The sequence below is a fragment of the Micrasema longulum genome, unplaced genomic scaffold, assembly GCF_059751315.1.
Source record: "Micrasema longulum isolate JH-2025_06_02 unplaced genomic scaffold, ASM5975131v1 h1tg001734l, whole genome shotgun sequence".
Taxonomy (NCBI): Eukaryota; Metazoa; Arthropoda; class Insecta; order Trichoptera; family Brachycentridae; genus Micrasema; species Micrasema longulum.
The window spans coordinates 230484-247367 of NW_028278912.1; the positions used below are offsets into that span (position 1 = coordinate 230484).

The following is a 16884-nucleotide window of genomic DNA, read 5'->3' on the forward strand; positions in this document are numbered from 1 at the left end:
CTAACATGAAGAAATGTACTACAAAGGAACGTCGTCTATAAAGAGACCAGAGGACGCAGCCAACGTCAGTCAGCTCGTTCAGTCAGCCCAACAAGATCAGTGCAGTTTGCTCAGCTCCAGCATGTAGTTCAAGTGCAGTTACTTCAACCCATCATCGCCGCTACGCTCGTGCTACACAACCAAGTGCTGTATCTTATTCGCCATGTACGCATTAAACAGCAACCTCGTGTCTTCTCTATCAACCTCTAACTGGGGTAGGAACTCCAACCAACCCTCAACTACTTTTATCCTACAATAATATGTGAATCATGTAAAAAAAATTGTGTACCAGGGAAGTATTATTACTAGGGACGGAAAGGCCGAGAAAGATATTGAAAGGAGGGTGAGTGCCGGGAACAGGGTGAACGGTGCACTAAAATCTACTTTGGCAAACAAATGTTTATCGCAGGAGGCTTAACTAGCAGTTCACAACCGAGTTCTAGTTCCAACTCTAATGTATGGGAGCGAAATATGGAATTGAAAAATAATGATGAAAGTAGGATAAATGCTGTCGAAATGCGATCCCTCAGGCGAATGTGTGATAAAACGATGTATGATAAGTGCACAAATGTCGAGATCCGTGAAGTGTGTAAGGCTGAGACATGCATTATTGACAGAATCAAGAAAAGGGGTGCTGCGTTGGTTTGGACATGTAGAGCGAATGGACAGCGAAAGAACGGCTAAAAGGATCTACGATGCAAATGTTGATGGATGCTGAAAACGAGGAAGACCGAGAAAGACGTGGCACGATCAAGTCCATCAAATACTTGAAGATGGACATGTCAAAAGTAGGAATAATCGGCGTGCGTGCATGAGAAGATGTATGAATGTAGAGGAAGCGAGGTCTGTATGCCAAGATAGAGTGTTATGGCGTTCTATCCTCTCTGCCAACCCCTACGGGGAAACGGCGTGATGGTTTGTTGTTGTTGTATAATATTTAGTAAATAAATTAAGTGGTTTATACAAATTTATAAACAAATAAATGTAAAATGTCATACCACAAAGTGAAAAATGTTTTTGATAACAATAATAATAAATAAATTTTTCAAAATGAGATAGCTGTAAAAAAGTGTCAAAAAAATTCAGTTATTTCTTTTTTCTAAATAAGTTGCTTTCGAAATACATTTAAGCCGCCATTGTAAATTATGATATTATTTGTGTTCAAGAACAATGTATTTGTAAATGGACAATAAAAAATGTCTTATAATTGAATTTTGTTTTTTGATAATTCGCGCTTGAATAAGTTATTTTCACATTTTAAATTCAATTCGTTTCTTTTTTAATAAATACCCACCTGTTCATTTAAAAGTCCGTCTGCTGTAAAACGGGAGTGGGCGGGTTGGAAGAAAGTTCAATTACGGGGGTTATATTGATTGACCTCTAATGATCCTTGAACATGTATTTTTGAGAAAGGTTTATTAATTTAAATTACGTACGTAATTAATAAATTTCAACTTTTTACTCAAAATTATTTGCGCCACAACAAAATACCAAAATATTATTTTGATTAATTAAAAATCATTTTTCATTGAAAAATACGATTGATATTTTTACAGGAAATTAAAATACTGACATGAATAATGAATGTAATATTTATACAAAATATTAATTGAGTTGAATTAGATTTAGGACTTTATTATTATCGACAATATTTTGGGTCCAACCAAATTTTTGCAGACAAGAACTGGATGCAACCCCCTTGAGAGTTTTTTACAGCAATATATTACAACAGAGATGAACAACATTTTATAGAAGGGAATATAGAAGCAGATTATAGAAGGAATATAAAACCAGCTGGTTTAAGAAGTGTAAAAATCGATTTTAAATATTTTCAGGCGTTCCGTATGTAGGTGAAATGATTCGGTCAGAATATCACCCGCATCAATAAAGGTTTCAGCTTCTTTAACTTCACAAAGATCAACAGATAGAAAAATTGAAGAAATATAGATGTTCAAACACAGGCAGAATGGTGAATGTTACATAGTATATAAAGTGGCCAGTCAAACTAGCCAATGACAGATCATAAGCCGTGTAAATGCCTAAACTTCTATATGCCCTAACATAAAATGTTCTTCTGTAATATATTAACTTATATTTGAAATCAAACACCATTTAATTTAAAAAACACTGTTATTTGTCAAAGATCATGAACAATATATAAAGTACGAATATATTTCTGTATTAAATAGTTCTTGGACTAAAAGCATGTAAATTATATTTTGTACTGAATTGTAGTATCCCTACATATATGAAAAGAAAAAAAAGGAATATATATTAAAAAATGTAATGTAGTAATGTATTCCTCGGCACGGGATTTCCCAGTGAGGAATACATTACAACCTTATTGTGTATTTTTTTTTACCAATGAAATAAATAAATTAATAATAACAAACACTTATTTGAGTCTACTTATTTAAGTAACTTTTGAATCAATGAAGACAAACCAGAGTTTGATTTTATATTCAAGAAAACAAAACATATTTTAGTATACCCAAATCATCTTAAACTCTAGATAATAAATGGACAGCTAAAAGAACTAGAAATGAAGCTGAGGAAAATGTCTCATACGTCACAGTATTATTATACGTTATTAAATAATTAGATTCAATATTTTTTTTGTTATTTTTACAAATTTAAATTATCAAAATTAAATGTATATTGAAATTAATATGAGAGATACACTAATGCACAAAATAATACATTTGTCCCACCAAAACGTTCCTATACCAGCAGGCTTATTGTCGCGATTTCGTTTCATAAGTTCGGTCGTTCGTCATATATCCACCTCACTCTAACGCAATCAAATCGTATTTCGGTCTTGTTCCCTCTCACACGACACGTATGCATTTACGAAACGAATCAGTTATAGAATAAAGCAATAGATATATTTTTTTAAATTTATTTATTAAGGAAAAACAACAGTTGTTAAATAAGAACACAAAATATAAAAAATAGTACATACATCCAGTTAAAGTTTTTCACAAATATAATGAGAGAACATGTTACACAGTAAAGAGAAAAATTATATATTATATAAGACACGAGAAAAAAAAAGAGCTCGCAAGAAGGTTAAGGGATGAGGAAATAGGGTGGAGAAGTGGAAGAGGGGGATTTTCATTATATAGTTGACCAATTAAAATTTTTGATATTATAATAAAATAAACATAATTAAAGGAATATAAACTTATTGCACACTGATAAATGTTGCATTTTACAGTGTTTCAAAAAGTTTTTTTTAGAAATATGTATATGTGTTAACACATTCACAAAAAGTGAACTTTTGAACCTGTTTATTTTTTTGTTGTTGGATGAATAAAAAAAAAACCTACTTAATTCAAACGACGAAGGATTTCATTACTAACTTTAATAATTCGATCAACAACTCATATTCAACAGATGGATAAAATATTAGACGTATAACCAAGAACTTTAAAATTAATTGAAATGTCAAACTTTAAAGGCAGAATGATTAAAAAAGTAATTACGAACTAATTTTTAAATTAAAAAAAATGCTGGTAAATGGATTTTTAATTCAAATACATTTTTAGTCGCAAACAGGGTAGAAGGTCAAACAAGGTCAAGAAGATATATTTTTATGTTACTAAATATAGGAATTTGTAGACCACCTAAACTACTACAGTATTAACAATGCTTTGAGTTTGTCCAAATTTTTGCAGACAATGACTGGATTCAACCAGCACGAAAGTGTTTATATTAAAATCCTACAAAAGACATAGACGAAGAACATTTAAAAAAAGGGAATACAGAAGTCTAGGGATCTACAGGGCTTATGACCAGCCATTGGCTGGTTTAATTGGCCACGTTACACACTGTTTAACATTTACCATTCTACCTATGTAGAATAATTCTATAAGATGTATCTCACCCACGCCATTAAAGGTTTCAGCTCTTTAACTTCACAAACGTCAGCATATAGAAGAATTGAAGGAATATAGATGTTTAAACGTAGGAAGAACGGTGAATGTAGCACAGTGCGTAAAGTGGAATCGACTGTGGAATCATCTCCCATCCACTATCAAAGATGTTAGTTACAACAGTATTTAATTCTCTTCCTTAATCTCTCCTCTTATTCTCTTTATTTCTTTTTTCCCATTGATAGTGTTGATTTAAGGCAATTTATATACAAATGCAGTTATTTCTATTTTTGTATATCTTTGGATTTTTATTTTTTTTATTTTCAATCGAATATATTTTGTAACATGAATTTTATAATTTTTTTTTTTTATTAGTTGGTTGGAAGAAATTGCCATTTGGCAACAAGCCCGCTAATGTACAATTTACATTATGCACAAAAAGTTTTTTGATTTTTTTTTTATTAAAAAAATTGGCCACATAAACCAGCCAATGACAGGTCATAAACCCTGTAGATGCTTCGACTTCTATATTACCTTCTCTAAAATGTTCTTCATCTACGTTGTCATATTTTAATTGTACATTATTATTTATTTATTGCAATGGCTATGAAATTATCGTTATAAAAGATTTCGATCATGTAATAAAAAAAATTTCCTTATCGACGAATGAGAAATTTTGTGTATAAAATTAAAACTCCGGACGAGCGCTTTTGACTCAAAACCTATGGTATAAATTCTACAAAACTAGGTCGTGTGGAGATACACCCTCCACGTTATGTAGTGGATTACGTGTTCGCCTACGATACTTGAGGTCCTAGGTTCGATATCTGGCAGGGTGAACGTAAATTACAGGTTAGAAGGTTGTTCTACACTAAAATATTTTATTGTCCCAGGACTGCTACCTGAAGCGTAAGACTGATCACCTTACCTTCCATATAACAAAAATGATATAGATACGCTGCAATTTAAGTACCAATGAAGTGTCCTAACCACCGCTCGATGCGAATAGGAAAATGGTGATGATGATTAGAATATTTTCTTATGGTGAAGTGGTAAGCGTGTTTGGATTAAAATCGGGTTGTGGTCTTGTGGCTAGTGTCTCGGACTCATGGACCAAAGTTCCGTGGTTCAAATCCCACTTTACCCCAACTTGATTCCATTTCCTAATAGTGAGTTATTTACTCAAAATTAAAAATTTGGGTAAATCAAAAGAACGCAAATATTTCTTTTAAATAATAAAAAATAAAAATATCTTGCTCATATATTACAAATCGAGATACAGCGATAAATATACTATAAAGGGTCATTTATGCGTGGACAATACAATAGATATGACAATATTGTATTGTCCCAGCTCCATGAACAGCCTTGAGCGCACAGGACAGAACGTTAAGACAATACGAAAATTTAGCCGCATGAGCGCTGAGAAAATGAACATACGACAGCATTTGTTACGAGCGAATTCACCAAAAATATTTTTTACTTTACACCTATATATATTGGAATCGTTAAATGACGCACTAAAGAACAAAAATATTTTTTACTTTACACCTATATATATTGGAATTGTTAAATGACGCACTAAAGAACAAAAATATTTTTTACTTTACACCTATATATATTGGAATTGTTAAATGACGCACTAAAGAACAAAAATGTTTTTTTCTGCCGCCATTTTTGACAGTTAATTTTTTTTGGGAGCGACACGTTCACGTCAAGCAAATCGCCATCATCACAAGGTCATATCCGTACGTGTTCACAAGAGAACAATGTGGCCGCACGCAGTGGTGGGGGTAATCATTGTTCGCGAGAGCGGAGATAGCCTGCCCATATATCTAAGTGGCAATGTCTCGGGACAAAATAATATTGTATTGTCTACGTGACTAGTGGTGTGAAATGGCAAAATATTTAAAGATCTATCGGTTCGGAAATGTTGTAGTAAATAAGAAATAAAAACTTATTTTAATAAATGTGCAAATATAAAGAAATAAAGATTATACTCGTATTATACATATTATTAATAAGCAATACTTTGTGTCAAAATTATGAAGCATGGAGTTTCAAGATTCGAACCCTGCTATCGAAAAATTGTTTCCCATTTCCTTACACAAATACCAATAAACAAAAAACGCATAATACAATCGGATTGTGGTCCCGTGGCTAGTGTAACGGACTCACAGATTAGAGGCCCGAGGTTCAAACTCCACCCTAGCACAGCTTGTTTTCCACTTTCCAATAGTGAGTTATTATAATATAGTGAGTTAAATCTCGTTAAAAAATACCACGAAATAGAAAGATTTGTGTAAATCATAACGCAATGACTTTTTTTTAATGTGTCTTTTGCAATAAATTTAATAACAGCGAATTGTAAAGAAAAAAATTCTAATCGACAACGGAATGTACAAATGTTTTAGTTCAAAAGACACGTGGATTGAAAAGGTTCATACTTTCCTAGAAGCACATGAATGAAACTCTAAAAAATATAAATAGAAAATTTGTACTTTAATACCTGCGAAGCGTTCACGTGCTGTTATCCAATTAACGACAAGAAAATCGTCCACTTTCAGTATGCACAAGTTGATCTTAGCACGTAACTATAAAGCAGTTCTCTTTGTTCCGATAACTCACAAAAGGACAATGATGTCCGACGTATTTAATATCCTAAAACAATCACAGAAACAAACCTACAATAACATAATTGAACACAATTATCATCGTTGTGAAAAACCGCCCGATTATGAAACCGAACAATGCAGGGAAAACAATAAAAACACACACACGCACACGTAGAAGTCGTAGAAGCAAACACAGAGAAAAAATAATAATCAAATTAAATTAAGTTTATGTGACGTTTCGAACCCGATCAACTCACGTTTGAAAAGAAATATTTAAATGGTTGTATTTTTCAGATTGCTACTGAAATGTGCACTTTTGTTAAGCCTTGCTTTCGAAAGGCGAAGTAAATGACGTCCGTAAGCTCCAACGGTCCGTCTATATCTGACTATGCTACGACAGCGCTACGATTTAGAAGTGGACCTCTACGAGCGTGGGTGGCATTGAGCCACAATTGTTCAATACTCAGATAACCGTAAACCGCCGTTAGACCTGAACAATTTTCCTAACCGCTATCGGGCGGTTACGGTTAACCAGACGGCGAACTACAAAGAGGGATAAGATTGTTCAGTGGCGGTTAATTTTCAACCGGGAGTAAAGGTACGTATTTTATATTGGAGTATTTGAAAGTTTCGGTTAAACTGATGCTGGATGTCTGTGTGTGAAGGATGCGCAGTGTGCAGAGCGCACAATTAGGAATGGTTCAGACACATGAATAGCACAATGAAGAATTTTTCACGGGAACGTAGTAATTTTTATATTTCCGGAAAAATCTCGCAAAATTGTATTTGAAACTTCATTTCCTACCCTTTTCTCAATGGGGTAGAGCGAACGCTCTTGAAGGATACGTTTTTCCGTGAATGAAACATGGCAACTGCGTGGAATAAGTACATCATACTCTTATAAAATGCATCAATTAGGTCCTAGAATTCAAAAAAATATTTCGCACTTTTCTATTGGATTTAAAGTAAATTATTTGCACCGTTCGCGACCACCATTGATTTAAACTTCTCCGCATTTATCAACCCGTAAGAATAGGTTTGTTAGACTTCCGGACCAATGATTTATTATCAGAAATCATGATCTCTCAAGAGATGAATTGACTAGTATTTAAGCTTAATTAGTAAAGAGAAATTTGAAAAATAAATATGATGAAAGTAGACTGAATAGTGTCGGAATGTGATATTTAGGCGAATGTGTGATAAAACAATCTACGCTAGGAGCACGAATGTCGACCTCAGGGAAATATGCAAAACTAAAACCAAGCAATATGGTCAAAACCAAAAAAGGGGTGCTGCGTTGGTTTTGACAAGAAGAGCACACAGATAGCGAAAGAATGGCTAAAAATACTAACAACACAAATGTTGATGGATGCAGAAGACCGTAAAAGACACAGCCTGACTAAATCGAATAAGATTGGACTGGACAGATTGAAGATGGACAAGTTAAAAGTCGAAATAATCGGTATGCGTGCACGCGAATTGAGAAATTGGTTGAAATTCAATTTCTTGGACGAATGTGTTGGAAATCAATGTATAGCAGAATTATAAATGACAAAATCAGACGAGAATGCAAATCAGACAAAATTGTAATGATACTTTTTTTCAAATAAAAAACTTAGTTGATTTTATACAAACTAAATATGTAGTCATTTTATTTAACAAGAAAAATCATAAAAGCAGTGCTTTAAATATAAATCAAAATTTATTTCATTTTATAGACGGCACAGGTCTATATGCATATGCATATATATCTATATATTAGGGAAGTCCTTAAAAACGAACATTTAAAATCTACGGTGTCGCTACCTAACTCTTTCGGGTTTTTTTTAATACTTTTTTTATTAATAATAAAACATAGACATTTATAATTAATATAAAAAACAAAGATTTTAAAGATATTTCAACTATAAAATTTTATTAGACTGACACCAAAATCGTAAATGGTATTGAATTGTTGTTAAGTTACTAAATTAGGTCGGCTTAGTATCCTCCATAATATTGTTATTTTATTCGTATTTATATAATTATATTATATAACATTTTAATTACTGCAAATATATTTCACATGGTTATTAAAAAAAAATACAATAGGACATAATTATATATTCCTATTTTTTTAATTTAAACAAAAACATTTAAACTCTGACAACCCCTGAAATAATGTTTAAAAATTCCAAAAAAATACTGTAATTCTTTTTTTAAATAAATAGAAAATAAGATTAAAATATTATTTACACTGAATTAAGGACCACCTAATATATATATATTATATCGATAGTATAGATGACAAACGTGCTAAGTACAAAAAAAATGTTTGGCCATTTTAAATGTAATAAATGAGCATGTCGTATAATTTGCACTCGCTAGAACACTATTTTTTTTATCTGAACCCAAATCGTAGTTGCATACTCAAATAAGCGACATGAAAACAAAGCCAAAGAAGCTACGCGTCAAATTTAAAGCTGCTCTCCTGAAAAATTACCGATTCCGTAATTAGCACGTTTGTCTTCTGGACCTGTGTTTTTCAACCTTTTAAAGCCTGCGGACCGATGAAAATAGTAGAAAAATATGGCGGATCGCAAGTATAAAAACTTTTTTTTTGTGTAGTATTTTGTACATCGGTTTTTGATATTGTATTATAACAGGCATAGAAATAAAAATTTACGTTTTGTTTACGTATTTCTGCGGACCGATAGAAAATCTTCATGTACCGATACCGGTCCGCGGACTGGCGGTCCGCGCACTGGAAAACGCTGATCTAGACTATCGATATTGTGTACATTTGTAAGCATGAAATTAAAAGTAAAAACATAAGGCACGATTAATAAGTACATGCTCTATAGTAATTATGATTACAGAGATTAAAATACAATAATTAAGGCATAAGTCTGAAAAAAAGAAAGGAAATCATTTGCCGTTGTAAAACGCCGTTCGTTTAATCGCGCAATAAAAAATAAATAAAAAAATGAACGTTAGATAAAAAAAAATCTTAGGTATGTCGAATAAAAAATAAACTTAAAAGTTTTATACAACTAAATCATAATTACCTTTCGTCCGGCAGATTACGCCTTTAAAAATTTATATTAAACTTAGATACATTGGTACTCGTATAAATTCGTTCCAGTAATTTCAAGATATTAGATTATGAACAATGTTTTGGGTTTGTCCTAATTCTTGTAGACATGGATTGGATTTAACTCCCTAGGGAGCTGTTAATATTAACGTACTACAAGAGAGACAAAGAACATTTAAGAAAATGGGAACAAGGAAGTTTAAGCATCTAGATCTTCATCTTCACAAACATCAACAGATGGAAGAATTGAAGGATTACATGTGTTGAAATATAGGCAGAATGGTAGATGTTACACAGCGCGAAAAGTCGCCTCTTAAACTAGCTAATGATAGGTCACAAGCAGATGCCTAGACTAGATGCCCAGACTTCTGTATTCCCTTCTCTAAAATGTTCTTTATCTTTATTGTCGCATGTTGATGATAGATAAAATTTAAAAAAACAAAATTTCAAATTGCTGTTTTTATAAAGAAAAATAAGAGTTAAAAATTACAAATATTTTGTGGTATTTTTCTCAAATTATAGGTTAAATAAAACACTTTTTTTTTTATGACAATATTTTCAGTCTTTCGTCTACAAACATTTGGACAAACTCAAAATATTGGGATAATATTTTGGTTGTAAATACTTTTTTTTTACTTAAGTAAAATTTTCATATTCAAAACTATAGCCGTAAGGGATAGTAAAAGAGGGTTTGGACATGTGGAACGAATTTATGACAAAATTAACAACAAGCAACATAAAAGGAAAATTTAAATTTGTTGCACTATTGCAACAAAATTGCCCTATCTATAGAGGGAAAGCATTTTTGAGGAGGGAATATGGGAGTCTAGGCATTTACAGGGCTTATGACCTGTCATTCAGGCGAAAGTGTAAATATGAGTCAATATATATATATATTTGGATAATTTATAGAGCGCCGTTTTTGTGAAAATCACCTCAAGGGCGCTGTACAATAAATAAATATCCCACCACGTCTTGCAGCTACAGAGCGCATGAACGGTTGGGATTCTTGTTCCTCGTCTCCAATTATGATATACAGGAGCTAGATTACAGCACGTCTTGCAGCTACAGAGCGCATAGACAATAAGAAATCTAGCCCCTATTTACATTTTTAATTTTTTTATTTGACAATAAAGTTAAGAGATTTAGTGATATTTAAAAAAATATATGACAAACAAATTTATAAAAATAGAAGTTAGATAACAACAAGTCTTGCAGCTACTGAGCGCATGGACGGTTGGAATTCTAGACCTCATTTACTAAATGTGTATATTTGATAGTTGATAACATTTACCTATTGAAGCTAGATTACTAATCGTCTGGCAGCTACAAAGTGCATGGACGAGAGAAATTCTGGCAACTAAAAATTATCAATAAATTTACAAAAACAAACATTGAGCATAATTGAGCATAAAGTGAGAAGATCTTTTAATATAATTATGTATCCCCGTACTGCGGGCCAACTGTTTATGACACCTGATTTTTATAATCCGAATCATTTCTATTAAACTTATATGTTATTCTTATTTATATATTATGTAGGTGCATATAATATGCATTTGTGTGTTCGTTTTGAATCAACGTTCGCGTATTGTCAATCCTTATTTTATTGTTGTCATTATTTCGTATTTACTGCATTTTGTGATTACCTACTGTATTGTATAGGACTCGTCCCACATTATTCATTCGATGTGTATCAGTTAAATTTAAAAAATAAAATGCTTTTTTTTTCTTCAGAATACGGTTTTGAAATTTAACATACTTAAAAAAAAAAAAAAAAAACAATTTATATCATTTCGTCATTTGAATTTTAACAAAAAGGTTTCTAACTTTTTACTAAGCTCTTTATTGTACCATTTTTAATACAATTTACAAGTTTTAAGCAAATATACTATTTTCATACTTACGCACCCATACAAACGCACCCTCTCCTTCTTTCATTCCCACACGCACATGTATCCTCTCCCTCATTCATTCACGCATACACACATTCACATACACATGAATACAAACGTCACACAAATACAATTACTAAACTTCTTTTCTTATATATTATGTGTCATTATATTTACAGTGGATTTTTTTAATTGGCTTTAGTATTTTTAAGATTTTTCTAATTATTTTGTTTATGTAATAGCTGTAAAAATCCCAAATAAAATGAAATAAAATAAAATGAAATAAATAAATAAATAATAGTAAATTTGTAAGGTGTTCGTGCTAAAAAGTAAACAATAAAAAACTAAACAGATAGAGCACTTCAACACTATGGATGACATAACAGATAAAAATATCCGAAGGGTGGCTTTCGTAGATGTTCGGTGGTCACTAGTCACTGTTGCAGTATCACACATGTGCAAACACATGTTTTCGCTAAATTCCTAGAAGATGGTTCGGTCCACGTGTAGTTGCCGAAGGGGGGAAAGAAGTTTATTGTTCCAACGACTTTTTATCCATTTTAGTCTGTATTATTTCGTTTTATAATGAGAATGAAATTCCCGCTCAATTTTATTAATTTTTTACATTATTATTAGACAAACGTGTGTATGAGAGTGGTTTGAGGATTGACGTATCATTTTGTATGTACGAGCATATTGGAAAGAATATTTTAAATCTATCGAGTATTTATCAATAAGTTCACTTTTGGTAGCACTGTTGTAATTTATCGTGGGAGGTAGTATTCTAGATAGTTAAATCTTGGTACATTCGCATCAAAAACTAATACATTCTTAAACGATTTTAATGGGTTCATATACTTTTTTATGATTTTAAAGTAGGCGCACTGTCGTTTGAAAGTTTCCGTTATTCACTTCTTGTCACACATTTCAAGTGTGTATAATTAATAGTGAATAATATAAGTCAAGTATAATTGATAAGATTAAGAAAGGGTCTCTGAGATGGTTTGGTCACGTAGAACGAATGGACGACGAAAAAATGGTAAAGCAAGTAATATGACGAAAATGAACGGTAACGTGAGACGATGACGACCAAGGAAGCCGTGGCATGATCAGATAAACCAAAACCTTATGTCTGGTCATGTCAAAAGCAGACAGAACCGAAAAGCATGTATGACAAGATGTGTGAATGTGAAAGAAGCTAGAAATATATGCCAGGATAGACGTGTGTGGCGGTCCATTTTTTCTGCCTACCCCTACGGGGAAATGGCGTGATGGTAGTAGTAATAGTAGTAATGAGCTGTCATTGACTGGTTTAAGTGGTCACTTTAGACACTGTGTAACATTCACCATTCTGCCTATGTTTGAATATCCACATTTCCTCAACTCCTCCGTCTGTTGACTTTTGTGAAGTAAAAGAGCTGAAACCTTTATCATGTGGGTGAGATTCATCTGGCTAAACCAATTCACCTACTAGGCAACGTCTGAAAACAATTTTCTGATTTTACACTTCTTTTACCAGGCTCTTGATTTAACTCACGATAACACACTCAAATTATTGTTAAAAAGAACATATTTGTTTTCTTCTCTCAACGTAATAAAAAAGTCAATTGATTAAAATGCGTGATATTACCTTAACGATTTGTCCTTAAAGTATTTCCAGAAGCAAGGTGGGAATGGAAGTTATGAAGGGGGGGGGGGGGAAGCTCGATATAACATGAACTTTCCTATATATATATATATATATATATATATATAAGTGCATTCGAGATTTTGGAAGCATTATAGAAACTTCGTGCAGCAAACATCCGAATGCAATATTACTTTGACAAGTATCAACTGCAAACAAAATATGATGAACGGAATCCAATAAAATAAAATGAAAGCAGCATGCGTTTGATGTAAGTAATATAATCTACGGAACAGGGCAATACGAGTGGTATTGAGGTGTGGTCCATATACCAGGATTGAATTTATGTTAGAGAAATTAAATATCTTGGATATTTAAAAGAAAATTCTGTTATCTGGCTTTTATTAAGGCGGCTAAGTTAAAAAAACAGACTGCTTCCTGGATACATGATGAAAAGTATACAGTACAATAAGGATTTCCGCAGTTATGGAACGGGAGGTGGAGGTGATTTCAGGCTTCCTGTGGTGAGACTGACTGTAACTCAAAAAAACCTTTACTTTAAAGGTTTTAAAAATGTTCAATGAGTTGCCAGAAAGTCTCAGGGAGACTAGAAGCATCTCCACGTTTCGAGCAAAATGCTATTTGTATATTAGGAATAGAAATAATTAATTACTGATTAACCATTAAAATAAATAAATGAATATTTTAACAGTAAGAAAAAAATAAATAAAAGTATATTTATGCTACGTAGTACATTTTTGATTGATATAAAATAATATTTCAACAGAAAAGGAGAATTTTCGAAGAATGAAAGATGTTTGTAATGGTCACCTATATACCTGGTAATTTCAAACTTTTTCTTTCCCTTCCCCATTTTGAAAATTATTGCTCCCACAAGTTTTTTTAATTTTTTAAATATATAATCAGAGCATGTTTGTGTTGACTTAAAATAACATGCGTCATATCAGCCCGCTGGTTTTATTTTGCTGTGCAACTACTGCTGTAAAGGTGTACAGTGAATAATTTTACATGTTTCAGTAATTAGTGTTCTGACGAAGAGACGGGTACGTCTCGAAACCGGTGGACATAGAAAAGCCGGTAAGTGGTTATATACAAATATTTACTTATATTTATGCACGTAATACATATTTTACAAGCGTTTACGTTGGCCTGTTTCGAAGTTTGGTAACAAAATGTCAATACCAAAGTATTATGGCCTTCGATTTGCCCCGTCAAATTATATTTATGTACAGGAGATTAACATACACGCACCCTTTAATGTAGCCAGAAAACAAGGTTGAAGGGTGGCTGGCTTTGGGCCTTAAATACACATCAGAACACACATGTCGGTCGCTTGGATACTATTTCAAATTTGACCGCAGTTATGACGAAAGCTGTTAGTCATAGAAAAGTGAAATAGCACTATTGTGAAAAGAGTTAATAATTAAATCTACATCACAGTTGGGATGTTTTTTACTTTGACAAATGATAAATAATGCAGTTTTAACGATTTTTAAAGTCTGACTGACCACTCAATCAAAAACGTGCATTTTGAAGAAAACAGCCAGGGGTGATATTCCAAACGTTATCGCTGCCGTAGAAAAAGCTTTTATCTCGCGTAATTTGTAAGTAAATCACGAGATAAAAGTGTTTTCTACGGCCGCGAGAGCGGTTCTGAATAGCATAGCAGATCTAATATTGAATGATACCCCATTCAAACTTTGAATGTATGAGGTGGCATTATTTATATATTTATTTTATTTTTATTAGTTTACACGGCCCAAATGCCTTTAATAAACATTAACATAAATACATTGAAACATAACAGTGTTCTATTACAAAATTATGAAATTATACAAAAACAGTATAGTTATACGTATTACACAGTTGTTTTATACATTGTATTATTTACTGTGTATCTATACATTTTTTTTATTGCTATACGTTTTGTATTTATCTGCTTCAATTTATTTAAGAGAACAAGATTTCTGGAGGCATCAATCTTTCCATCTTCCCATCTATACCGCAAGATGTTTCTAGTGTTGTGGATGTTTTCTGCAAATTGAGAAATGCTGTTTTTTGTGAGCAACAATATTTTCAGAAGATGATTATTACAGTTTTTTGTATGAAAGTAGCCTGGTTGTTTTTAGCAGAACATAGAATTGAGCTTACTGCACCCACCAAACACCGATATATATATATTTTTTAAATTGTATACTGGCTGCTTACTGCATAACTACGTTCATTTAATTTAACCCTTAATGTTTCTATGGGTGTTTCTAAAGGTCTTCAATGTGTGCTTTGAGGATTGTTACGATCACAAGGGTATTTACATTATGATACATACCGTTTGTTTTCCTAATAAAATGAATAATGTCATGATTCGTCTGACTCGTGGTCTTGTGGTCAAAACGTTTATCTAACATGCACGAGGCTTCGAGTTCGGCGAGATATTGTTCTCCTCAAAGGTATTTTCCCTCTCTGTTGCAATAAATACCAATCTTCAGAAACACTCTCTAGGGAGTGAAATACAGCTTTGCCTACAAGCAATTTGACATGCTAAATGATATATAAATTAGACAGGCGCCGTGGCGCAATTGGTTAGACGGCCAACTGTAAAACTGGCGTCGCGGGTTCGATTCCCGCCAGTTGCAAGAAATAAAAATCAAAGAAAGATTTTTTCTCAATTGATCTGGGCGTTGTACTATATTTTTTATTACCTCCTTTCATATCCCCTCTATCCTACCCGCTGACGTAAAGTATACTATACAATTAAGATTTTCTGACAAGACTCTAAATAGAGGCTTAGCGGGTTAATCCTTAAAAAAAAAACTCTTTTTAAATTGGCCTAAGCCATAAGCCAATAACAGCACTCACATAAAGAAAAATATCTACGAAAAACAGCAAAAGCATAACATTAATACGTTTAGCAAAGACAATAAAATATTGGTATATTCAAAGAATATATTTTTTAAATTTTCTTTTCTTATGTAACCCAGTTTTTTTTTATTTCGGAGCCATTTTCAAAGAGATGTAAATAACTCACCATTAGAAAATGGAAATCAAATTGGAATAGAGTGGGTTTCGAACCACTGATATGTGAACCGCAACCCCGCTCGGGACCACGTCCCGATTCATATCAGACTTATGCCAATATTCCGACAGTCTAAACGGTGTTAGTAGCGTAAAGATCTATTTTAACCCTTACGCTGCTACGCAGTTTTTCAAGAATCTAATCAGAAATCTTATTATTCATACATTTAAAAAATATTTTATCGAATACGTTGTTTTCCAAACACACTACTGCTTTAAAAATTAATAGCAATTCCAAGAAAAATCTTCCATTTCATAAATATCTAATTCAAGCCCAGTGGAGTGAGCAAGATAGACAATTCGTGCCGCAAATAGACAATTTTCGTACAGCGGTTGTAAACCCTTTCTTAATTGAAAATAAAAACAAACAAAACTGATCTCGTACAGCAATCTCAAGTTGCATTGTTTGAATAGTTATTATTGAAACGAAATAATAATGATAGTTTTTTGCTGATTGCGGGGCAAAGTGCTCTGTTATATATTATTAAACCTATCACTGCCATCAATGCATGCTAAACAAAAATTGTGTAAAATATATCTTGAAATTAGTTGCAACAGAGAGGGAAAACATTTTTGCCAAGGGAATATGGAAGTCTAGGTATTTACAGGACATATGATCTGTCATTGGCTGGTTTAAATGACCACTTTACACACTGCAAAATATTCA

At 32.6% G+C, this 16884-nt stretch overlaps 1 protein-coding gene across 13 annotated transcripts in view; it reads right to left on the minus strand.

Moving 5' to 3' along the window:
* The window catches only part of EndoA (SH3 domain containing GRB2 like, endophilin-A), a 151143-nt gene that overhangs the window by 97390 nt on the left and 36869 nt on the right, over positions 1-16884 (minus strand). For 2 of the 13 annotated variants that reach the window (XM_088237520.1, XM_088237517.1), the window contains exons 1-2: positions 6787-6913; positions 6424-6575 (exon numbers count right to left, since the gene is read on the minus strand). The exons of 9 other annotated variants lie outside the window; for them this stretch is intronic. The gene's annotated coding sequence lies outside the window, so the exon portion shown is untranslated. Of the gene's footprint in view, positions 1-6423; positions 6599-6786; positions 6914-16884 lie in introns of those variants that run through there. 2 more of the 13 variants (XM_088237523.1, XM_088237514.1) reach the window with 2 other exon arrangements.